This window comes from Sinohyriopsis cumingii, unplaced genomic scaffold (assembly GCF_028554795.1).
Source record: "Sinohyriopsis cumingii isolate HCF-2022 unplaced genomic scaffold, ASM2855479v2 utg000349l, whole genome shotgun sequence".
Lineage (NCBI taxonomy): Eukaryota > Metazoa > Mollusca > Bivalvia > Unionida > Unionidae > Sinohyriopsis > Sinohyriopsis cumingii.
The window spans coordinates 4,776,283-4,785,229 of record NW_028315889.1 but is presented as its reverse complement, the minus strand read 5'-3'; the positions used below and the strand labels follow the sequence as shown (position 1 = coordinate 4,785,229).

The following is an 8,947-nucleotide window of genomic DNA, read 5'->3' as shown; positions in this document are numbered from 1 at the left end:
GTGGGTTTTATTATACCCCTTCAATGCCATTCCTATGGGATTTTTATGTTCATACCATATTATACCCCTTCAATGCCATTCCAGTGGGTTTTATTATACCCCTTCAATGCCATTCCAATGGGTTTTTTAAGTATAGCATTCTATGTGCATACTAGTTCAGTCCACACCCAACCATTCCTTTTGCATATTGTAATTTTCTCTATTGTTTTTTATCTTACAAATGACACAAGCAAAATGTACCTGGTACCATGTTATGTTGATGTGCCTGGTGGTGACATTTTTGTGCTTGCAGATTGTGCAATGCAGAAATTAATTTAAACAAATTGTCAACTTCCCAAAAGCAGAAATATGAATGAGGACTTTGTTATTGTCATCACGAGTGAAATAAATTTGGAAATGAACCCAAAAAGAAGAAAAGCAGGACATATGGATATTATTGTCCTCCTATACAATGGGAATGTTTCTAGGTATTTGATCAGTGTCATTAAGATTATAGAATTAACAATGAAAGCAAAGACTTCTGACCTTATTTAACACAGAATTGGTTTTTAGACCACTGTATTGCTTGATATCCATGTACCCTCATTATAATATGCATGTATTGCTTGATATCCAAGTACCCTCATTATAATGTGCATGTACTCCTACTTCAAAAATGTGTTGGAATTCTGGAATTTACAAACTTTGACAGAGAGCATTTCGGCATGAGAGCCATTCAATATTGAACAAAATGATATTGAAGTGCCATCAAATATGGATGAAGATAACACTGAGATAGCTTGAAGCAGTTATTTTCATAACATATGCAACCAACATCATTGGAAGAAATTTCTATAAAAAGCATCCCATTGACCCAGAGATCTTGTCATTTAAAATACTTTTTATCAGACTATACATTAGTAACTTGACATGATGCAGAAGCTGAAAGTTTACAAAGGTTACAATGCTACTTAAGCCTTCTCAATGAAATGTTGAACTATTAAGTATGTACACGATGTGAGTTACAGTATGCCCACTTGGGCCTCTTTTTTGTATAAACCATGCTTTTTGTCTTTCACAAAGGTCTCAGTTGAAACATTGCATGAACCCATGGCAAGCAGGTTGGCCCCATTAGTTTCTTATGACATGCAAGAGAGAGCAACAGTCCTTAGCATTCTATCTACCAAATCTTGCAGTTGGAGTGGCTGGGAATTTTGGCTTCTATGGTACCAGAAAATAGATTCAGTGATAGCATAAGGAGTACATATATTTTAAAAATGATTGATAAATAAGATAATATAACTGTAAGAAAGAACGAATACCGGTAATGCTAAGTATACATGAGATTAATAACTATTAAAATTTGAATTCAGATTTTTTTGGCACAATTGGTTCATCAGTTATAAAATGTTGTGGCTGTAAGTGGGAGAAAATTGCTGCATTGACTGGTTCTTAAACTCATTGATATTGAAGTGGTTCTCACATGTCCTATAGCACTGAAAATGAGTTGTATGTCTGACACAAATTGTCAGATACAACATTTATTGGTCTATCTGAAATCAATAGTTCTCAAAACACAAGTACTATATCAAAGTATGAACAATTTTTGCTAACAATTATTATCGATTATTGCTGGGATACAAATGCATGTAATATTGTATTAAGGAATTATTATCATGGATTCAGCAATGAACAGTTTTTATTTCAAGTATCGAATTGTCTTGATTTCTCTAGAAAAGTTACATTATTGCGGAAGTCCTTTTGTTGTTCTATTTGTATGTCATCTGCTTCATGTCTGTATGCTCCTAAAGTAAAAACTGAGAATCCTGTACCAATGATTTCAAGTTGCAGTCTGAAATACTAGTACCTGTTTATCAAAAATGCATCCTGTATTGCAGAATAGTAATAATGAACATGCTAAAAAAATTGAGAGGTGGACTTCCGTAATTTATCTAAACATCCATTCCAATTTTCTGGACACAATATTTTCAAACTTTGTAAACACTTTTAATAATACATAATAAACAATTTCTGGATACTAAATACATTTTTAAAGCCAATAGAAAAATGAGTGATTGAATAGATGTCCATTAAATGTTTTAGTCAGGCTAATTATAGCCTGAGTTCCACTGGCCCACCCAGCTTATGATACAAAGCTATTAGGTGTTTACATCCTTATGTATGTTACCAAGTTTGTGTCTGCACAATAACATAAGTTGTTGACTATCTACAGTTTCCAAAGGTTGTGGATGGCTTGTACTTGAAGTAAGGAAGAAATCTCTCAATTTTGGGGTCAAAAGGTCAAGTCACTAAGACAAAATAACTACAGTTTTCAACAACCAACCATTCTGATGATTTGCACTTGGGCTAAGAAAGAAATTGTTTACTTCAGGGTGAAAAAGTGTATCATGTGTCATATTTGGTACTCTTGTAAAACCTGGTTTTAATTATGTCTTTGTCTGAAATAGACAAATGTAGGGAGAGAATTAACCTGTGTTCTTTTCTGTTTTCAAACTCATAAATACTTCATTGATTAACTTATTATATACAGTCGGTCTGACAATAGATTCTGAAGTCAGCTCTGAATAACTTTGCCTCAAAGAAAGCTTGAAATCAATTAATCTTTTGGATTAAGCCGTCACCGCTTTACAAATGGTGATTGAGAATAGAATAGACCAAGCAAGGGAAAAATCTGACATTTGATGTCTAGTGTCCACACAAATAGGAACTCATTATAGCAGTGTATATAGTGTGATTCAGACAGGTCAAGGTGTAACCCATCTTCTGAACCTACATTTTGTATATTGCTGTGGCCTAGTTTAATTTTTATTTGGCATAAATTACACCAAGATGCCCCTTATCTGAAGCACCTTTGAATTAGTTATCTAATAAATGAGGATTTCATAAACATTACAGTGCTGCCACAGCGGAGGGCAAATTTCTCATGTTTCATCATATTGTCAAATTAGAATGTTTGAGTATTATGTGGGTGTGTGTGATTTGGATTTTTAATGTAGCTTTAACAATTTTTCAGTCATATCACTATATGTCTGCAGTGTGGCAGTTTATAGTGATGTCTAGCACTGGGGCGTCTAGCCGCAGACATGTAGCATGATGTCCCACCCAGTCACATGATCCTGACACCAGGCTGACCAGTCCTAACACTAACCTCTTAATGCTGAGTGCCAAGCAAGGCAGCTGTTCGTAACATTTTTGTAAGTCTTTGGTATGACTTGGCCGGGGATTGAACCCATGACTTCCCGCATCAGACGTGGACGCTCTGGCCACTAGGCTGCTGGAGCGGTTTTTGAGTATTATTGTAATTCATATAAAATTTGCAAATTGTATTAGTTTTGTTAAATTTAAACAATTAGATCTCATATCCACATTGAGTTTATGTATCCAGTCACACAGGATCAAATCCAGATGATGACTGATTCATGTGTCTTTTTCATGTAGTCTGTTGAAGGGTTAATAAAGAAATGTTATGTAGTGAGAACAAGTCTGTATAATTTAGAGCAATTACACTTTGACCTGCTTGCTTATTTTGTTGGGGGGGGGGATTAATGTTTATCAGACAAATTTAACCATACTAATCAATGACAACTCTCCTTGCTCCATGCATTATAAGCTGACCATTGATAATGTATTGGGCTTATTACTTCTCTAGTGTTTAATCTGGAATCAATAACAGAAGGAGAAGAAAAAAACATTTGTCTATAGCCTGTAGTCAGCTTCATCCCTGATTACAGATGGAGACAATTGAAACTTGGAGAAATTATTTAGCTTGCCAAGCCTCTTGCAGGCCTCAGTCATTGGACATTTCATTGATTCAGCAGCTTGCAATCAATAGTATTCTGTTTACTGCTGTGTTACAATCATTACAGCCATGGGAGGTGATTGAAGTATCTATTCTGAGCTAGAGAACAAGTGCCTACTATGGGGCAGTTGCTGCTGGTTTCCCTTAGTGTAACTGCTGGTTTCCCATAGTGCACACACATCAGACACAGGCCTTGATGTGGCTGGGCTAGAATGTGTTGGGAGTACTGCTTGATTTGTTGTTTCTTTGGATGACAGGGATTTAAATATTTAATGATTTTTATATTCGTTGAAGGGATTTTTGTCCTCCCATATGTAAGTACATTATGTAAGTACATTATTTTGATTGACAGAAATATTGATATATTGTAAATCTCTGATCATGCCTGCAGGCAACTGGATCTTCATATTTTTTAACATTAGTTCAGCTAACTCCATCAGTTTACAGAGACGATTCAGTATTATTGTCACTATCAATACCATATTTTGATGTATTCTATATGCATTGGTTTTGTCTTTAGTTTAATACCACAGTTAAAACTGTACAAACAACCTGATTTAGAAAGAAAATATAGATTCAAGATGGTTCTCTGGTGTAAAAAAAATTACAATTTAATGTCCTTACAATTTTACAGAAAGAAATCTAGCTGAATAATCCTAAGATCTTTTTTATTTAAATGTATGTGCTTATTTTTCCTTAACTTTATTTACTTATCCTTTATAACTTTATGGACTTATCTTTCTGTAACTTTGTTTTGAAAGAAGAAGTGATATTTTCTTCTGTTTTCAGAGAGCCCTGCAATCATGCAAGGTATAGATGATTGGCAAGCAATGCCTTCATTGCAATGTAAGAATTTGCTGGTTGTTATCTTCAGACCTACCAAGTTTTCTTGATGTTATTACCTGAGAGATCATTATAGTTACAGTGTTTTTCACACTAGTAGTCATGTATTTCAGTCACATCCTGTATGAGGGAATATAATTGGAGCTAGCAAGTCTGACTGAAAGTTAGACAGTGTTAGTGAGTTTTCTGATTCTTGGATATCAACAGGTTTTCTGGTGACTTCTTGACAGCTATGTATGTATACATGTGGGGTTAAATGGTCTTCTGTCTTTAGTGATACTTTGCCATGCAAGACTGATAGTGACAACAAATTTCAACAATGCTGTAATTATCTGGGTAAACTTTTAACATTACTGCTTTCCTTTTTGGGCAACATGAATTGTGGATGAATGATTCCGATTGAATCTAAGATTGATTAGATTACTTTGTGTTTTTTTTGCGTGTCACTGCCATCACATTATTTATAGTCTGTCATATAAGAAAACTGAGTAAGTCTTCAAAATACTTTTGTAGGAATGCTTTTGGTAGATGAAGTTATACACATGTGCCTACTGGCAGTAAAAATTGTGGAAGCCAATGCATCATTTCAGGTTGTATTTCATGAAAATTGTTTTACTTTATCTACTGGATTTATAAGCATCACACTTATTTATCATATAGAAAGAAGACAAAAGAAAAATGCAAGTTTGAAACATAGAGCTCCCATTTTTCTTGGAAAGGAAAATAACAGGTTATAAACAATACCACAATTGTAATCAAGGAAAAACAAACCAGATTCAGGAAGACCTGAAGTTCATTATCACTGATTTGTTTATTTAATATATGTTTAATGTATATTTCCTTATTGTATTTTTATACACTGAATTATAGCATGCACTCGCTACATATTGATTAATTCATCGTTAATAAATATTGATGCAATAAGCTTTTGAACCTGCATATTTAAACTATATGTATTTGTAAACTTTTAATGGAAATTTCATCACTGATCCCCTATAGTCTCTTATTGTATGTTTAGTTCATTAATGTTCATTGAAAAACAAAGCAATTGAAAGTTCATGTTCTCCCTCTGGAATGAAAGGTTGAAAGCAGAGAGCATGTTTTCATGAAATCCTTAATTTTGGAATTTCATTTTACACAATTTTTGTTTTACATACCCCAAAAATGGATGTTAAATCAAAAGGTCTTGACTTTTAATACAGTCTGCTACCTTAATTAGGTCGAGGTTCTGTAAATCAATATAATAGCCAAACACACTGCCCTGTAAACTGGAGTAAAGTTATATTTTGACTCAGCCAAACTCACTGCCCTGCAAACTGGAGTAAAGTTCTGTTTTGACTCAGACAAACTCACTGCCCTGCAAACTGGAATAAACTTCTGTTTTGACTCAGCCAAACACACTGCCCTTAAACTGGAGTAAAGTTCTGTTTTGACTCAGACAAACTCGCTGCCCTGCAAACTGGAATAAAGTTCTGTTTTGACTCAGCCAAACACACTGCCCTTAAACTGGAGTAAAGTTCTGTTTTGATTTGGCTAAACACACTGCCCTTTAAACTGGAGTAAAGTTCTGTTTTGACTCTGACAAACACAATGCCCTTAAACTGGAGTAAAGTTCTGTTTTGACTCAGACAAACTCGCTGCCCTTCAAGCTGGAATAAAGTTCTGTTTTGACTCAGCCAAACACACTGCCTGTAAACTGGAGTAAAGTTCTGTTTTGACTTAGCTAAACACACTGCCCTGCAAACTGGAGTAAAGTTCTGTTTTGACTCTGACAAACACAATGCCCTACAAACTGGAGTAAAGTTCTGTTTTGACTCTGACAAACACAATGCCCTACAAACTGGAGTAAAGTTCTGTTTTGACTTGGCCAAACACATTTCCTAGGAGACTGGATTAAAAGCCATTAGTATAAAAAGATACAAGTGTTTATCAAACATCTGACATATTGCAAACCTTCAGAAGATAGGGAAAACAACAAAATGTCAACAATCATAAAGATTAGTATTACTTCAAGATAAATAATATGTACTGGATTAGAAATGGTGAATACTGTTTAAGTATTCTTAGTTGACTAGATAATCACAAGACCCTCTGAATGCACTTATTTTAAGGATCATGATTTTTAAGTTACAAAATACATATTTGTCAGTATGCATAAATTTGTGCATTAAGGCATTTTGGTTCCTATTTTGTTCATATATAAAATATTTATTCATTAGGAATTTAAATTTTTTTTTGTGCAACTATAAAATTCTTTAAAATTGAAATCTTTGATAACAGTGAATTCAGTTTACATAAAAAGACATTGTTATGAGTCTGTGCTCTTAAAATAAGTAACAGAAAAGAGTGAACACATCAAGTTTTGTAAAATGTAACAAATAATTTATTTCCCTCAAATACAAAGTGAAAATGAAAAAAAAAGAACTTACGTTATTGTGAATTAAATCCCAAAATAATCCAAGAATTAAAGACACAAGTCCTAGTAATTTAAAGTCCTGAATAAAATTCATCCCCAAAGAGATCCAAAATTGAACTCAATGATATGTCTGTTAAAGCCTACAGAGTGCTGATGTGTCAACAGTCTCTTGTTGAATCACAGAAATTTTATTCCAGGTTTGAATTCAGTATAAATTCCAATGAATGTCTTTATCCAAGAATTTTATCAGAACACTTTTGTATTTCCAGAGAAAATAATCACTTGAATTCAATAATTTGAAGAAAATAAAATTCAACTCAAACTGGTCACATCATAATACAACTTAAAGTGTTAGATGTTAAAGCACGACTGGTAAAAGTCTCACCGTCACAAGATTATATAGTTCTCTGCTAGACCTCAGGTCACAATTTGCATTTTCAAAAAACAACCATTGCCTAATGGAAAATAACCTTCTAGAATGATCTAAAGAGCCTTGTTTATTTACAACACAATAACCTATAAAATTCACTTATGAATCTCCAAAACCCTGACCAAAATCAACATATTTACTCCTTCTTGTTTATCTGAATAATAATCCTGATAATAAGCTCATACACATAGAGAATAATGAAGCTATTTTTATTTGTTTACATAAATGAAATTTAAAAATGTAAATCAGGTCAAGCAGAAATGGACTCAGTTTTGGACAAGGTCAAGTCCAGCATACAATGGTACATTACAATAGCATGTAATGAATACAAAAAAATTAAACTAACAAACAAACAATTAAATTAAATATACATAACAATATGTATATAAAGAGATCATGTAAAATGTAGTGTAAACATTCCAGTCATAGGAACTGTAAGGACAAAACAAGCATTCATAAATTTAGATAACACTGTTTATCTTCACCCTTTCCTAAGTAACTTGAATTAGTTTTTATGGTTAACTTGTCTGTTGACGAGATCAAGATAGACCTTTGGGTCAAATTCATTGCTGTAACTGTAATATCTGTTGACAAGATCAAGATAGACCTTTGGGTTAAATTCATTGCTGTAGCTGTAATATCTGTTGACAAGATCAAGATAGATCTTTGGGTTAAATTCATTGCTGTAGCTGTAATATCTGTTGACAAGATCAAGATAGACCTTTGGGTTAAATTCATTGCTGTAGCTGTAATACCTATTGACAAGATCAAGATAGATCTTTGTGTCAAATTCATTGCTGTAGCTGTAATATCTGTTGACAAGATCAAGATAGACCTTTGGTTAAATTCATTGCTGTAGCTGTAATATCTGTTGACAAGATCAAGACAGACCTTGGGGTTAAATTCATTGCTGTAGCTGTAATATCTGTTGACAATGTTATGAAAGGCCTCTGGCTTGAGCTGGTTGCTGTAGCTGTAATATCTACTGATAAGATCATGAAAGGCATTTGGATTGATGTGGTGCTTGTAATTTTATATCTCAAGTAATTCTGTTGTAATGAATATTTCCAATGTTAACTTTCAGAGGTGCCATATAATAACAAAAAATACTGTACCATGTTTACTAAGGAAAATTGGTAAATATAACAATGGTCTGAAAAGCATATTGAATTTTACTTCTTTATACCAGACATGGTTTAAAATTAGCAGTAGCCTACTAGCCTGATGCTACTAAATTCCCTGTTGTGTGACTAGTTGTTTTCATAATTTCAATAGTCCTACAGCTGATTAATCTTCATATGTGTGACAGTGCTTTGTACAAAGGACAAGTGAAGATTTAACAGGACTGGTACATTTCTCAATCTACTAGTTCTTCTGGCTACAAAGAAATGTATGTTGAATTCTAGATCTTTCAAATAGAGTATTGCTCCCATATCCAGATCTTGACTGACCCAAAGGA

At 33.6% G+C, this 8,947-nt stretch overlaps 1 protein-coding gene across 1 annotated transcript in view; it reads left to right on the top strand.

The window, feature by feature from the left end:
• The first annotated feature begins 3,948 nt into the window (after positions 1 to 3,948).
• The window catches only part of LOC149774348 (plexin-B-like), a 253,049-nt gene continuing 248,050 nt past the window's right edge, over positions 3,949 to 8,947 (top strand). The window contains exon 1 of the mRNA XM_089945411.1: positions 3,949 to 4,113. The gene's annotated coding sequence lies outside the window, so the exon portion shown is untranslated. The remainder of the gene's footprint in view (positions 4,114 to 8,947) is intronic.